At 26.1% G+C, this 18,396-nt stretch overlaps 1 protein-coding gene across 2 annotated transcripts in view; it reads right to left on the reverse strand.

Moving 5' to 3' along the window:
* Window positions 1-232: 232 nt before the first annotated feature.
* Window positions 233-18,396, reverse strand: part of LOC107450046 (octopamine receptor beta-2R) — a 163,291-nt gene continuing 145,127 nt past the window's right edge. For both annotated transcript variants that reach the window (XM_071177561.1, XM_071177563.1), the window contains one exon: window positions 233-7,498. The gene's annotated coding sequence lies outside the window, so the exon portion shown is untranslated. The remainder of the gene's footprint in view (window positions 7,499-18,396) is intronic.

The raw sequence follows: 18,396 nt of genomic DNA on the forward strand, positions 1-18,396 counted from the left end.
AAACAAAATCGAATTTAATCGAAATTTTCTGGATTGTAAGAATGTTATTCATGTATGAATATAAGAAGTTAATAATTTTTAATTTTAGAAAATCATTTTTGTTTCAAACTGAAATGTAATAAATAAATAAATATATTTTTTGGTTTTAAAATTTAATACTTTTCTAATTATCTGGGCTCAGTTCGTATAAGTTAGTGTAAGTGGTTAGGAGTTAAATATAACTGAAACAGTATATACAGAAACTCCATGTATTTTATTGCATTGTTTTTCATTAAATATTCAATTTGCACACTTACACACTGTTCACAAAATAACAACATTTTATATAGCTTCATAAATAACATACATATACACATATAAATATCAACAGACTATACAATTTTAAATTTGACATCTTCGTAAGCAAAGCAATGGTTAGTAATATACAAGAAGGTATGTTTATGCAATTTAAATAATTCCTATTAAGTAGTTCAAAAATACATTATTACTTTGACGCGGGAGGTTAAAAATATTCTAATGATGCAGTACTTTTATTGCGCTCAAAAACATGATTAAGAACTAAAACTAAATGAATAATGTTGATTTTATTTTTTTCACTTTTTGAAACAACCATTAATTTTTCTGTATTGAACAAATGATAGATGTTTATTAGAAGCACTTTATTAAGTTTTAGTCAGGCTAGTCATCAAAAAGTCTTCTTCTCATTTGCTGAAATTATGCTAATGGATCTTTTACTTAGTTTTTGCTGAATTCAGAATCAAGTGCAATTTATGCAAATTGGTTTTAAGTTTTAAAGAAATCTGAGATCTCATCCACTTTAAAAAATAATTACTTTTGGTAAAAGAAAGCTTTAAGATGACCAGAGACTTTTAAACGGGTAAAATTGTGGTTATACTTTTATTTTATTTTTGCTATTTTTTAATTATCTTTTAATTTTAAAGCTTACTAACATGACATCAATCAAATGAATTATATTAAAAATACAGTTTTTAAAAATAATAGTTTATTGTAATGTAATTTAGTAAATGTCTTTTACCTTTATTGTTAAAATTCTCTGCTTTCAAAATGTATTTTTTAAGTGTAGTATTTTTCTCAACGTATTTTTCTCAACTCTCACACCTTTTTTTTTAGCATAAACAAAAGTTTGCTGTAAATTTTTGGGCAGTGTTATAATTTCTTGAAACTAGTGAAATTTGCAAAAAAATTTTTTTTACTTTGTCTTATTATTCAAATTATTCTTATTTTTCATTTTTTAAAATTTATTTAAAATTAATTTACTTAAATTTAATTTATTTAAATTCAATTTATTTAAATTTAATTTATTTAAATTTAATTTATTTAAATTTAATTTATTTAAATAAAAAAATTTTAATAATTTCTTAATATTGATTTTATCTCTGTCATATATCTAATAAAATTTCCTTAACGTCTTCTGTTCCACTAAAACAAATGAATGTTCAAGAGTTATTTTTTGATTTTCTTTTCAAAAAAGTATACAGCTTTATTTCAAGATTTTACCAACATTAGTTGAATTTATCTAATAAAAAGTTTTATTAACATAATTCGAAGAATGTTTTGATTTCAAAATATTAATATTGTATAAAAATCCATTTTATTTCATGAATTAAATTGAATATGAACGAAATGAATGGCATTCATATTAATTTCATACTCCAATCGTTCATACATGAATTAAAAATAACTACTAATTGTTTACATATAAAATTTTAATGTTTACCTGTTTTCAGGTATTTTATGTATCGAGCATTTTTATGCTTCTTTGGAAAGTTATGCAATAGAGCAGGACAATTGAAATTATTAAAGTAAATTTCACTTGTCCTTTCCTAATTCAGTTCCACGACATGGAAGTAAAAGTATGATGATTACATTTCACACCCAATTTTGATGCATTTTCTTTAAAATTACAATTTTTACATTAAGTAAACATTCCTGATCTACTTTAAGTTTTAATAATTAAAAAAATTCAGTTTAAAGTGCGTTTATACTTGTATTAAGTAACTCATAACAAGAAAAATCATTCTGAAAAGCACTAGAAAATGACGGTCAGTGGTCTTAATGGCATAATGAGAGGTAATTAACTTATACGATAAGTTCAATTTTAAATTTCTTTTTTTTCCTTTCTGTTTCTTTATGAGCAAATTATCAAACATACGAAATGTTAAACATTATTTAAAAATAGGTATCTTCAACCTTGTTCACTTGAGAGACACATCAATAAATTTGGCAAATCTTATAGGCTACACGTCTGAGAGATACTATTTGCAAAGGAATTCTTCAGCACTTAACTGTAAAGTAAGTTATTAACGGTTAAGTTTTATAATTTTAACACGTTAGTATTTTATCAAAAAACCGAAGCAATATAAGAGTAAAAAACTTTATAATTTTTAATTGCTGAAAAAATAACAAAACGTGATAAAACTTATTAAATATATTTTTGAACTCATATTCTAATCATTAAAAATGCCAGTAAGTAATTGATCGCATAACGAAAGAGATAAATGATCATTTAATGTGAAGTTATTTGTAATTGCTGTTATTAGAGAATCCACCAAACACCAAACGCTGATTAGTCAAACTAGTTTATTTTCTTTTTCTTTTTCACGAATTTCATCATTTAGAATTTATTAATCATAATTTATTAATCATAATTTTGAACATTAATCATTAATTTTCATAATTTAGAAACACTAAACGTAACACAAATTCATTAAATTTCTGTTTAGACATCATTCATGAATTTTGCCTCACTAGTTATAGCATGAATGATTGTCGTTCTACTGTCTTTATTAATTTTTTTTAACGAAATTAACTTCAAAAACTAAACGAGATTTCTCAGTATTGATTTAAAATATTATCGGCAGACTTGCTGTCACCTATGAACGTTGTGTTGAAAGCCTGTATTTTAACAGATTAAAGCATACAGATCCTGATGTAAGAAACAATTTTATCAGTAACACTGATTTAATTTCAGTGAGTATTTAACTATTTAAGTCTCAATTTGGAATTCAGATCAGTTCTTAACCGATTGTAACAGTAATAAAAATTAGCATAACTCATCCAGTTGGCATCTAATTACAACAAATTAATTTGTTTTGTCAGTCATAGATAACCATATTATACAGGTAAATTTTAATAACTATGAAAGATACCAGAACCGAAAGTAACAAAGCAAAATTTTTTAGATGGAAAATTTTATATTCAATAGCTGCATAAGTTGCTTGTTATTGTCTCTTAAGATTCATATATCAAAATTTAATACTATAAATTAAATATTGAAAATTCATTTTTAATTTTTCAATGATATAAACATTAAAATCTCATTTTAGTATCTAAGATATTAAAAAAATAATATAATTGTTATTGAAATTGTATATAATTGTTATATGCTTTTTTCAATAGAAATGGTTACTTTAAGTATATAATTAAATAATGCAGCATATATCATCATGAATTCACCGAGAAACTTTAAGGATAAAAATATAAAGAAATAAAATAATATGCATTTTATTTGTCTTAAATTTATTTTCAGCTATCTTCGGATTAATGTATCTTAATAACAAAATTATTAGAAAAATTTCAATGTATTAGAAAAATTTCAATGTTATAAATGTTAAATTATTCTAAGGTTTTTTACAATTAGAAAAATTTCAATGTTATAAATGTATAAATTGAAAAATACTCTGGACATTTAAGAGTTAATATGGTAAATAAAATATGAAAGGTCTTTTAGCGACTATCAACAAGTGATCAATTTCGTGACAGGTGTTTTTTCATCTAGTTTAAGAAAACTTTGCAATACAAGACAACTAATACACAAGAAGGAAAAAAACGATCAATTTCAAACGTTGAAAATTGGGTCACATTTATTAAAAAATTCATTGATCTCTGGCCTGTAAATCATATATATAACATAATATTTTGATTTAAATATAAATAAATTTTATAGTTTACAAATCGCTATCAAAACCAACAATTTATGAATTATACCAGCGTGTTTAATTGAAATTATATTTTTAAATTACATTATTAATTATATTTTCAATTTTATATTTTTAAATTTTTAAGTAATTTATCAATTTAGTTCATACGGTAGACTTAATTTGTTTCGAGAAATATAATTAACAAGTACAAGATTTGTGATGGTATTACAAAAGAGGAACGAAATAGATTTTATACTAATGTTTACAGTATTAAACTACGCCTTAATTTATTACAATACGTTTCAAACTTCAAAAAAAGCAAAACTGGCTATATATTATTACCAATAGTAAGCTGAATATCATTTAATTTTCATTTGTTTTAATGCTTTCTTTCAAAGACAATTTACGTTGAAAATTTTCTGTTATTTCATTTCAAAAGCTTCGTGTAGAATTCATTTGTTTATTTATCATATAAAGTTTATTTTAATAAATCCAAGAAATAGCTCTTCAAAATAAGCATGTAGTTACAAAACACTATATGTATTGATGGTGTGGATTTAATATTTGTACATGTTTTGAAGTTCAGCGCTTTTTTTGCAGATAGGAATTTTCATGTTTATTATTATAAGTTCATATGTCTGCTTGTTTTAAATTCAGTAACAGTTTTTTTTAAAATGAAACAAACGTAAGGATAAAAAACGATTTTTCTAAAATAAAATAAGAATATTTATTAAAAAAAATAGTTTTTAAAAAATATCAAAGCATTTTCTCGTGCATACTTTTACTACTTTGAGTATTGGAGAAGTTAAAATAATTTATTGCAGACTATGAAAAAAAATTCAGAAATATATATGCCTACATTTCAATGGAAAAAATAAATTAAAAGTCATATTTGTTACTTTTGGCAGAGGTATCTTCAATATAACAATCCATAAAAATTACAATTTAAAAATTTGAATTAAATGTAATATATTTGAAGACATATTATAACAGTAAACAGTGCACAAGCTTTCTGGAAGAGGGATTAAAGGGACTGCAAAGAATTAATTTTTGTATTAATTGGTACTAATTTAATTACTGTGATAAAAATAATGTAAAATTGGCAAAAACAATAAATAAAAAAATTAAAAGAAATAATATTTGGACATTAGGTTTGATCATTGCTTAATTTTTAGTTTTTTTACAAATAATCAATATTCTAACAGATTTAAACTTTTAGACAACTATTATCCTTATTAGCATTATCATTTATGAACTCTAATCTTACAATGTTTTTGGGAAGGAGGGTCCCAAGTTTGTTTAAATTGCTTAAAAAATAGTATTAAATTTTCTTATTTCAGATGTTTTTAAATTTTTTTATGGAAAGTCTGGGGTTGAACATTAACAGCATTTGCTTCTGGGTCACAGTTTATACATTCCCAAGTATAAGTATGGATTTTTTTCAACAAGCAAAGTCATCCAGTAATTTCAAATTGTGTTTATTTGATATTATATTTCTAAACACTGTTAAAATTTTTGATTTTATTAATTTCTATTCAATAGAGATATGGAACTTTTTGGCATATAATATAAAATTTTGAATTTAGCATTAAAAACAGATAATTGTATTTGAAAAAGAATGTAGAACCATTTGAATGGACATAAAGAATAAAATAATTTCTAACCTAAGCATACTTTAACAGGAATAAAAGAAGTAAACCTTAAAAAATATGTCATTAATGTGAATAACTATAACAAGAAAATATTTAAAAGCGAAAAAAAACATGGAATTTAAAAATACTCACGATTTTAATATGATTTTTATACCCTATTTAAGAATGGAATGGTTTTAAAATATTCAATTCTATACAAGAATATATAAAAATGATTGAATATTTCCTTTAGTTCGAAAACTAACCAGTCAATTTTAGAATGTTTAATGCCCCTCGGATGTCCTCAGATTATCATGCGATCATAACTAATATTATTTTTAAAAAATTCCTAACTTTTTTGCTAATGTCAAATAATTAAACATACTTTTTAATTACAAATACACCATAAAGATTTAAATTTTTTCCCTTGGTAAATGTTTCTTCTGACAATTGTAATGTAAGTTTAATTAAATTTTTATGCTATTTTAAGATATTTTTCTTAAAAAATTTATTTTAGTTGAACTAAAATATTCTACTTACCGTATTTTAAAACGAAAAGAGTTTTAGTTTCAAAAGAATACTCGAAATCCTTCACTGTGAAATTACGACGTTTCCAAAAATAAAAGTATTGATTTTTCAGTTTCACAAATTTCGTTAACTCTAGTAAAGTTTCTTCAAGTAAAGTACGCAGAAAGTACTTCAAATTTTCAAGAAAAAAAAACAGCTATCTTTTCAATAACAAATTAATTTCTCTTTAAAATTCAAAATGCTTTTATTTTATTTGATAATTATAACTTTACTTATATTAACAAATATTACAGGATTCATATTCAATATACATCTACGACAAATTTTTGACACATTTGCAACAATTTTAACATTTATTATTTCATAACTCTTATAAACTGTAAACTAACTTAAGTGTTTTTTCACAACAATATTTTAATCTCGCGAATTATTTTACGACCAACAATAAATGTTAGTTTAAGATACAGCAAAAGCTTGTCCTTTGAAATACTGCACCCAATGAAGTAAACAATAAATAATGCAAAATACATCTACGCAATAAATCAAAATGCAATAAATTGTGATAAATAATGTAAATGTTCTTAAAATTTCTGCCTTTTTTTCGAAAATCTATAAATACAATGTTTATATAAAATGTACATTTTTTTAATATTTTGGCATTTGTAGATGATCTAGATCAAATAATTCATTTTACCTCATTTCGGTATAAGTAAGAAATTATTTCGACTAATCTTGTCTTCATATTAAAGTATAAGGCCCAAGTTTACAAAATATATCAGTTTAACAAGTAATTACAATTTTCTTTGCTTCAAAGCTGAAAGTTCATCACCATCAAAGTTAAACTGCATCTATCACAAAGAAATCTAAGTATCCTTTTGGACTTAGAAAGCTAACAAGTGAATTGTATATAAACATAATAACATAATATTTTCTTTATCTGATTCAAAAATCAGATCGTATTTGAACACATATGTCATACAATAACCCAAACTCATGTATCACACTTAAGCCATTATTATTTATACAAAACTTATGAGTCTTTTTCTCTTCTCTCTTTCAGTAGTCATAAACTCGACTCGACATGTTATTTCATGAATTCAATCAAAAGTTAGTCAGGAACATTATGAAGAACTGTTTAATATGGACTAAATGAAAATATTAGCTAAGTTTCGAAATTCAACATTACTTGACAGAAGATCACCGGTGATTTATGAAAGTCACTCGGAATAATTTACTTCCTAGACACTCCGAAGATTCGTATTGCTCCTTATATGGTAAACCAAGAGTTGCACCACAAACGTCTCGGCTGTGTTTGTAAGATGCTATGAAAGTTTTTTCTTGCCTGGAAGTTTGCTTCTTTTTGTGATCTTAGCAAGACCTTAGAAGAAGTCAGACAATCTGAAAGTAAAAATAAAACAAGTAAATAATTACCCCTTTATTTCACGAAATAAAATTTCATACATAACTACACGGAGAAAAAAAACCTGGTAAAATTACTGCACTGTATGTTAATGACATTTTTGGTAAAAATAAAACCATAATTCTGGTATATAATCTAAATTATGCGGTATTTAAACCATTCCATTAATAATTTTTCAGCAGTAATATTTTACATCAAATTAATGAAATACCAGAAATCGAAACATGACCACATTTAGATATTTCTTGTGTTTCTAACTTACATCTTACCACTAAAGTGTGAGTAATTGTATCCAAATATCATTCAATTGAATGTTTGATAAGATTTTACATCAAGATTAAATTATATTAAATACTGCATTCCACATTAATGGCATTTCAGATAAAAAACCACAATTTTGTTTAAAAAATGAAAATATATGGTATTCATCTATTCATATGGTAACTTTTATGCTCATTGGATTACGGTTTAGCGGGAATTCTAGTTTTCAAATTACTGTTCATATTACCACACATGTAATAATAATACAAAACTGAAACGTAAATCTTTCCGAGTAAATTATTTTTGTGCCATTCTTTAATATTTAATGATAAAATTATTAAATTTTATCAGTTATTATATAATCTCATATTTTAATGTTTTTTACTAAAATCATTAACATTATAATCTTTATAAAAATAGCCTGGGTAGATTTTTGATGTTTCCATAGAACCAGAAACATTATAAATTTTAACATATTCCGGTAGATTTGACCATATTTTTTTCTCAGTATATATTTAGTATAATCAAATTAATGTTTACCATATTTTAGAAACACTATAAATATTAACAATATTTGTTGTCAAATAATAGTTCCAAGCGATGGTATGAGTACATTGACAATGCAAATATGTTGTTTGTTCAGAAGCCATTAAGAAAGGTAACTAACTCAATAAATGGAACTTTCAAGTGACGCAAATGAAAAGTAGATAGATGAGTCTAGTTCAAATCTCATGCTAATTTTCTTTTACTAGAAAACCAAAAGACCATAGTAAAATATTTTATTGTGTAACCTGTGTTACGTAATTCTTGACAGAGAATGCTCGTGGAAAAGTTTTTATTTATAGCTTTTATAAAAATTATTTGTTTAGCGCTATTATAAGTAATTGTGAAAACAATCTGATGCATTAAGAATTTTATGAGAATGGATAAAAAGTTCGGCTTAGTGCCTTTTCATAACAAGGAATCTTCTAACTGAAGCCCTTATAACTCGAATTATTTACCGCATTTCAACCTGTTTTAAAGAAAAAATTGACGAAACATTTTATCTTTTGTAAGGGGAAATACGTTGCACTGACGGCAAAAGATTTGAGAAATTCATTTCTTTCATGCCAAATAGTTAATTGTCAAAAATAATTATGAAAAGTGTCAATGCATTGATTTATAAAAAATATAGTTTACAAAGAATTACTGTTTTAACTAGAATTAAGTTTTTTTTTTAAAGAAAAATTTCCTGTTGGTTCATTATTTAGTTTGAAGTGTAACTATTAAATCATTCAAATTTACATCTAACTACTTTTTTCTTTTTTTCTTTTAACCCTTCATTTTCAGATTAAAAAATAAACTGTGATTAATGTATGAGATTTTCATAATTCTATCATAAATGGTGCAGGCAATTTTTGGGCTCGTAGATTGTACTAGAAGAACAATTATGAAACAGCTACAGTAGGATATAAAACTAAGAAATTGCATAAAATGCGCGGATAGAAAACCTAGACGAAAATAGATGAATGATGCTATGACATTAAAAAATGCCAAACTGGAACAATTCCCTAAGATTTCTTGACCTTTGATGATTTTAGACTTGATATTGACAGCAATACATGTAAATGATTCAATGCACTTCAATTTTAAATTTGTGTAAAATTTTATTTTTACTTGATTTTCTTAAATATTGCAGTTTTCCTTTGAAAGTTTTCGTCATTATACTCTTATCATAGAATTTTCAAATTTTGTCTCTAATTATATTGGGAATAAATATATCTTATAAGTATACTCTCATTTCTAGAAATAATCAGTTTTAGAATTTAATGAAACATATTTTTTTTTTTTTTGATTTTTAAATGCGAGAGATTACAGCATTCAAATGGAGAATAGCGAAAACTTTGTTCTGCATAGATTGATGTAAAAAACGTGAAAAAAAAGCTTAAATTTAGAATTGAATTGAACATACTATAATTTCGTTTCTCTAAACTGAAACAAGAAACTTTACTTACTGAGATAGGTTTTTGTTTAGAGTACCCAAATTTTAGTATGTATGTTTATGTACTTTTATTATGCTTTATTTGTGTTGTTTCCTACTTATAATTATAATTTTTTATAATTGTTTTAGGCCAACTCGGTGTTGACTTATAATAATCACTGCAAAAATAATAAGAAAGATTAAACTCTCTAAAGAGGCCAAAAAGTAATGAATAAAGGTGATAATGCAATCGTTAATAAAAATTTTAAGTAAAAATTATTTTTAGAAAATATGTTATAATTTTTATTGTTTTGAGCTAGTAAGTATTGTTAAACATTTCTAACCCAATGTTATATTTTTTCTTTATTTTCGATTAAACTTAACCTTTGAGTTTAACCTTTGCAGCATTTGAAGGAAATAACTTAGAAACAGATCGCTAATAACTGCTTCATTTAAACTGTTGAATTATGCTATGTTTCATACAGAAACGATAATTATAGGCTATGTATAAACGCCAAGTCACGTAAGAGCTATTGTGACTAAAGCGTTAGCTTAGTTTAACCAGGAAGACTGATTCTATGACTTCCGTTTAAAATGTGTCAAGCTGGCAATATTGTTAAACCATATTTAGTGGTATAAATTATCCAACTAACAATATTGATTTTAAATATTATTATTTGTCGATAATACGTACTATATCTAAATGTGATAAATTAATATTGCGCTGATTTTATTTTTCAAAAATTAAGTGATTTAATTTAATTTACTAACCCTTTTCAATTAAAATAGTATAAAGAGAGAAAATGTTCATAAGTATGAAATGTTCATATGTATATTATGAATATTCATCTCTTTTGTTTCAGTGTGGTTTTAGATTTCCCAGCGAGAAAAATATAGGATGTTTGAAATTGCTGTAAGTAAAGTTTACATCTATTTAGAATTTATTATTAGAATTTATTATTGAAATTTATTATAACAGAAAAACATTGAGTTTATGTTGAGATATCTCAATTAATTATCATTTTGAAACAAAAACGAAAAAATGCAGATTTGTCATAACAGCAAACAATCGTTGGGAAAAAGTTATTCGTATTCCTTCCTAAATTTATTCGTACTATGGATTTTGAATGTTTTTGCTTTCTAGTAATGATATATTTCGCGTCATAAGTGGTACAGCGGTTTGCATCATTGCAGTTCAGAATTATATTGCTTAGATTTATTACTCAAAATTTATTTTTCACAAATGAAAATTATTTACTATTTTTCTACTTCTTTGTAACAAGGTTTTAAAAACTTTAGGAAAAAAGTGGAAGTTTGTACTACCAAAACTTTAAAAAAAATCAATACTGAGGTTTTTCTTTATTTTTGTTACGTTCAATTCAAAATCTTTCCTACGGTGTATAATTTTTGTGTTTACTCAAATTAGAAGTTAGTTAAATTAAGATTTCAAAAGGTAAACAAATGATCCATTGGCTGTACCACGCCCGCATTGAAAGCTAAAAACGTAAACACAAAATTCAATTCTTTGTCATCATCGCTAATTGTATTATTTTATAGTTTTCAAAAGATGAAAGATAAACCTTTATTTCTAATATGAAAGCTATAAGCTAACAACATGTATTTGAAAATTGACAGTAAATATAGAAATAATACGCTTTTGTTTTCATATTTCATCTGATTATCGAGCACGTTGGACGATATCAGTTGCGAATATTTAAAATAACATTTGAGATATTTACTATTGGAACTTCAGTTTTTTTTAAAAAATTAATTTGTTTGATTAATTTTCAAACTTAAATATGCCCAGATTATTAAATGCATAAAAATAAATAGAATGTACTAGATGGCCCACGTGATTCGAATGAGTGAATACAATAAAAAGGAAGCTGCTCTTTACGCCCACTGGAAGAAGAAAGAGGGGAACACCGCGGTTGAGATGGGCTGACTCGATGGAGTCTGATTTTCTTGCAATTAAAGAAAAGAATTGGAGATCAGAGATAAATCGGAAGTCCTTATGGAGAAATCTTCAGAGGGAGACATTGGCTCATATTGGGCTGTCTGGCCAACTATGATGATGATGATGATGAAATATGCCCAGAGCAAATAAACCTTTTAGAAAACGTAAAGGAGTTTATTACGAAAGAAAGTCGATATCAGGAAAAAAAAAGTTTATACTTCTTCATAATAAGGTTTGAAAAAAGTTTGGAAAAAATAAATTTTGATATTAAATTTAAAGAAAATTAATGCAGAAATAATTTTTATGTGAAACCTAAAATTTAAGTGAGATGCTGAAATTATGAATAAAACTTTATATGATATGAATTATTTTTATAAGAAGCATAAAATTTTTAAAATATTTAAAAAAACAAAAATTCAATTAAAAACTAAAAATTTTTTTCTCTACAATTTTGTTTTTAAAAATAATACTTTTTATCAATTGCTTTTATTTAATGAACTACTAAGTACTAAAAAATCTTTTAAATACATGAAATAAATTTAGCAAATCTCTTATTGAAATAATTATTTTAATATCATACAATAGCATTCGTAATGCTTTAATGAATGAACTTTAAATTTTAAATCAATTTTCCACATTGCGAATGATTCTTTTTTAAAAGCCTTAGTACAAAAGTGTTCGCTTCTAATTTATTTCTAGATCTTTTAAACAAATTTTAAATACATAAAATAAATTAAAATACATTAAACGGAATAAAATAAATAATTATTTTTCATATATCATAACATTTGTATTGCCTTTAAAATAATGCAATCAATGTAAAATTTCCAAGTATAATTTCAATGTGAAAATACTTTTTCAAAATAATAATTAGCATAAATTGTTTATTAATGGGATAATTTGAGTACTTATAAGACCATGAAAGATATCAAATAAATTAAACTAAGTAATTATTTTCATATCATAGCGTAAAAATTGAAGAGTGTTAAAAAATAAAATCAATATAGACATTACAAAATAAAAAAGAAAATGTCTAAAAAAAAATAAATATTCGGTATAAAATTTTCTTTTTATGGGATACTTCAAGTATTAATAAAACTTCTGAAGATGAGATTTTTTTTTTATCCCGCATTTTTAACACCATTGAATGAGATGTGCCTTTAAACACCTATCTGTAGAAATAAAGAAAAGAGTGGGAAATTTTGCTGAGTCAGCAAGCCATCTTTTGAAAAGTGGGAGAGAAAGGACCTGTATGGGTGGGGGGTAGGAAACAGGGTGGTACGCTGAAGATGCCCCACTTTTGGCAGCGATCCAGGAAATAAGAGGGTACATCCCAAGATTCTTGAATTGGGGGAAGATGAAAAGTGGAAATATTGGGTGAAGATTCCAGGAAAGATCTTAGAGAAATCATATTTGCATACTCGATTGTAGAAAGTTTTTCTTTAAAATAATTATAGTTAAGATGTGAGTTTTCAAGAATTTTGCTTGCATTTGTTTTATAAGTTTCTTTCCAGTGCCATGCTTAAAGGCATATTTTTAGGTTCTACAGATTCACTGTTTGTTTTGATAATAATAATTTGTGATGTTTGACTGTTTGATGTTGTTAGTGATGCTTGATAATGCAAAAACCACATCTACATTGGTGCAAAATACCTTTTATGTAAACTAATAAAAATTATGAAATGGATTGCAATGCTCTTTTCCAATCATTGTTAAGCTCAAGTACATGGAGAAAAAAGGCTAGTAAAATTACTGTACTTTATGATAATGCCATTTCTGGTAAAAAAAGAAAAAAAAACCACACAGCATAATTATAGTTAGTAAAACCTATATATATATGGTATTTAAGGAGTTCATTTGGTTGTTTTTCCGTTCATAGGGTAACGGTATAACGGATACTCTGATTTTAAAAATCATTGTTATTATTATTGCACATTTAGTAAAAATAAAAAACTGCAAAGTGACTTTAACCGAATAAACAGTTTTTATGCCTTGCTCTAAGGTTTCAGAGCAGCATTAGCAAACATTGCTCCATCGAACCTTATGAAGGAAATTGAGAAGCAATTCTATAGCTGAAATTTCCCGGATTGTGATAAAAATAAAATAAATAATTACTCAGTAAGGTAAAAATCTATTTTAAGCATAATTAAACCATATTCAGATTAATGAGAATGTCAAAAAAAATTCATGAGTGCTGCGGTGGCTCAGGGGATCGAGCATTCGCTTTCCAATAGGCTCGAGTTCCAGTGATGATTGGTCGATATGAAATCCGCAACCGGCTCGCACCGACCACAGTTGTGACGTAAAATATCTTTAGTGGTAGACGGATCATGAGTAACAGTTACCTTGCCATCGGGCTAACCGTGGGAGGTCTCTGTAGTTTTCCATTCCATGTACACAAATACTGGTTAGTTTCATCAAAAAGTCCTCAACGAAGGCAAATTTTTACTAATACTTAATTCAGGAGTTCACTTGTCTTCTTCATTGGGTTCAAAATTAAAAGGCTACAGAGTTAAACAATTAATAGTCGTAAACCGAAAGTTGGGTTGGCTGTTCAATTTCAGTTATAAAATTAAAGAAAATAAGTAGCTAAGCTTTAGGTTGGAAAACAAACTTCCCTAGAAGGAAATTTAATCGAAATCATCTAAGCAATAATTAATATGAAGTGAATAAAATGTGCATGAAGAAAATCTTTTTTTCCACACTGAAGAACAAAAATATATAAAGAAATAAGTTTTGACCTTTTCTGTACATTTGAGTAATATTTATTAGTACCAGCGGATGCGGTTTTTTTAATCAAGATTTAAACAGTCACATTGTTTAATCAGGTGTAAGAAAAGCTTTCAGACTGAAATTGCACGTTATATTCCCAATTTCTTTTCATCAAATTTCCTAGAAATAAGTTCTAGTATACTTTTATTATATACGTGATAGGAATTAATCGAAATATTACTGTAGATGGTAAACTTTGATAATTTTATGAAAGAAACTATACACTGAAGAAAATTTTAATGTAATGAAACTAAAAGTAATCACAACTATTTCGAACCGAAGTTTTCAAACGTAATCATAGAACAGAAGGAATATTCAGACAAATTTAAGACTTGGTCAAACAGAGTAGAAACAGAAATTATGCATTGTAAAAACATTTATTACAGTTGACATAGGCTTTTGGAAGCATACGTATATATTTTGGCCTCAAGCTTAGCACAAACATGCACCAACTTGTAATCAATTGTAAACAAATGTCGGCGATGTTTGAAACGCGCCAACTTTAACAGCAGTATACGGAAGAGAAAGAATTTTATATGTACTGTTAATTCGTATGATCTTGGTATTATAGGTGTGTAGAGCTTTCATGCACCATTTAAATCGTATTTCAAAGCTTAATTCACTTCGAAAAATTATTCCCGCCTACAATTTCTAGAATTAATCAACATTCGAAGATACACCCCACATTTTACAGTCAGTCACTTTTACACACCCCACTTTTTCCGAGTCAGTTAAGATAATTTCACTTTAACTTTCTGTTTTTTTTCTTCCTAAATATCGTCAATGGATAAGATGCCACCATTCTATAGAATGTGTGCGGCAAGGAATGACTTAGAGAATACGAATTATTATATACTAGACATAGTCAATAATGCATGAGCACTTTTCATTAATAGTTCTATAGTAATGCAAAAAATATAAATATTTTACTACTTTACCGTTGATATTAGGCATTCTATAGAATGTCATATTTCATACATTGACGTTCATACATTGATATTTCATTTCATCAATACAATTTCAAACATTTATAAAAAAATATGTTTCGTCATTCTATTTTTTACACAGAAAAACCTGTTAGAGCCTAGTGCAGCTAAATTTTCTGATCGTGGGCACTATATAGCTGCGTCAATGTCAACGCGAGAAAGACAAATTAAACTGAGAGATAAATTACACCCATGGCCGGAGCGGGATTTGAACCCGGGATCTTCTTGGTAAGAGGATAACTCTGACAACCATACCACTAGGTTGATTTATTTCATGACATGATTTTAGATTGTCAAGTCTTCATCATAATTTCGTTATTCTAGTTACTCCCACAAGGCACTGCGATGAGGTTATGAGTTAAGGAAGCATTTTTGTCATAGATTACAGAGCTCCCATTTCGTCACATATCATGGGATTTCGGGACAAAATCATTCTCAAAATTAACGCAATATAGATCAATGCCTGCTGATTCGTCAAAAGTGAGAGTTTTATTTCTCAGAGTGAAAAAGGGAATAAAATACTTCTTCACTTTTTTTTTTACTTTAAAATATTGGTTGCAAATTTTTTCACTGCATTAAAAAAACAAACCAAAAACTATTCACATCTTGACTTGGAAAGGAATTGATAAAGCATATGTAAAATAATTGAATAAAGATAATCCATAAGTTAATTTAGGAAGCGTATATCTCTTTGATGATGAAAAACAAACATTATGAATGTAAATGATTCCGTAAAATTGCAGCAGTAAATTCTTTGTTTAGGTTTCTTCGTTGCGCATTGCCAAAATTTATTTTTGCTCACGAATTCCAAAACACAACGAAACAAAAACTTATTTTATTTTCCGTATTTCTGCTTTAATAATTATCGAGTCTAATAATAAACATTCTAGTTAATAATTTACTTCTGGCGAGATATTCATTTCCCTCATTTTCTCCACATATTTGCATTCCACTTCTTTATTGTTTAAACTGGTTTGAGCTTTTTAATTTTCAGCAATAAACAATATGATTTAACTAATTAGAAAAAAAATTGAGAAGATTGCCTAGAAACATCGGAGGAAAATGTTAGCTTTGTTTCAGAAAATTTTTTTAGATACCAGATTTCTACACTTCGAAATGTATGTTTTTTGGCAGAAAATTAAACATTAAAACCTTTCTTGCGCTTAAAATTAATTATAATTACCAAATTCCAAGCCCTTATCTTTATTTATAAGAATAGTGAGGTTTAAAGTCAAACATCAGGATTATATTAAAGTTTTGTGTTTTATTGCTTTTAACTGTGGTTGGTTATTTTAGTTGAGTTCTTAAATTGTTTTTTAGCTGTGACATGATCGAAATTAAAGAGGTGTAGAAAAATCACTTATTTAGTTAAAAAGTAATACATTAGGCAGAGTACACCGAGAAAAAAAGTACAGTACCATAATTACCATGTTTACCAAAATTTTATCATATTTTAGAAGTTAAAACTACCAAAATACGGATGGTAAAATTTACTTTATTTCTGGATGAAACTGCTAATTAGTATGATAATTTTTACACCAGCTCTTTGGTAAAGACTTATGATAAAATTAATAAAATATGGTTTTAATATCATGCTGTTTGGTGATAAAAGTGTTTGGTAGTAAAAGTATTTTAACCGTAGTACTATTTTAAACGAACCGTATAAGTGTAAGCATACTATTACTGTTCTATTTGGTAAAAGGCATAGACTGCAAAAGGTTAAATATACCAAATAATTTTTACAATGAATGACAGTTCTGAAAAACAATTTGGTAATTTTATTGTGATACTTTTTAGCATGACATAAAATCATTTATTTGATTAATTTTAAGTTTTGTAATTTTAATAATAAAACCAAAAATTTTGAATTGAATAAGAACTACAATGCTGAAAACCAGAATATCCGGTAAGTTTTTACCATGACGAAAATTACAAAAGGAATACTTTAAATACCGTATCTTTTGGCTTCATTAAACTGACTAGAAATGTCATTACCATACAATATGGCAATTTCACCTAAATTTATTTCTCCGAGCATTTAATTGCTCCAAGCTACCCTTTGAATTTCTAATTAAAAACTTCGAATTTTTAATTAAAAACTTTGATTTTTTAACTAAAAAGTAATTCTAAAATGATTTTTTTTAACCATAAATGTCTTTACCATACAAGAATGGTAATTTTTCCCGATTCTTTTTCTCTATGAAGTTAATAAAAAAAAATTAAAGAACAATCAGTCCTGAAAAATCATAAATACGCATTAATTATAAGCTTCAGTACATTTGTGTTTTAAAATAGAATTTTATTCTTTATAAATGCCTTTTCATTTAATTTAAAATTCTCTGTAGGTAAATTAAAGTTCTAATTTTTATTAGACTGCACGGGAACAAAGGAAAGAAAAAATCTGATTTATTTTTAACTCGAATAGGCTAATAAAAACAAATAGGCTTGTTTCTGTTAAATGTTTTGATTTTTAATTTTTCGTCAGTAATTAAAAAAAATCAGGAATTTTTCATATAAATGTAACTTTAGAATCAAAAATGACAAACAGGCAGAAAACCAAAATTTATCAATAGATTTTATAATTATTTGAATTGATTAATCTTTAATAATTTTACACTCTTGGCTTGTAAATAATAATTGCAATATTTAGTATGAACGAATTTATTTAACAAATTTAACAATCAATCATCAAGGATAATATCTATTGTTCGCTTGATAGTCGATTACAAAGCAACTTTATTACAAAGTCAAAGAAGATGGTAAAATCAAAACTTAAATAGTTCTTGATAGAAACGTAATTATTCCTATTTACCAGAAAGTCGCGAAAACGCTTTTGGATATCTAATTTTGTTCTAAATGCTTGTTATTACCAAAATTCAATACAGTTGCACGAATGCCGAAATTCGAGAGGTTTTCAAATTGTTTTAAAATCCTCTTCGA

This window comes from Parasteatoda tepidariorum, chromosome 2 (genome assembly GCF_043381705.1).
Source record: "Parasteatoda tepidariorum isolate YZ-2023 chromosome 2, CAS_Ptep_4.0, whole genome shotgun sequence".
Lineage (NCBI taxonomy): Eukaryota > Metazoa > Arthropoda > Arachnida > Araneae > Theridiidae > Parasteatoda > Parasteatoda tepidariorum.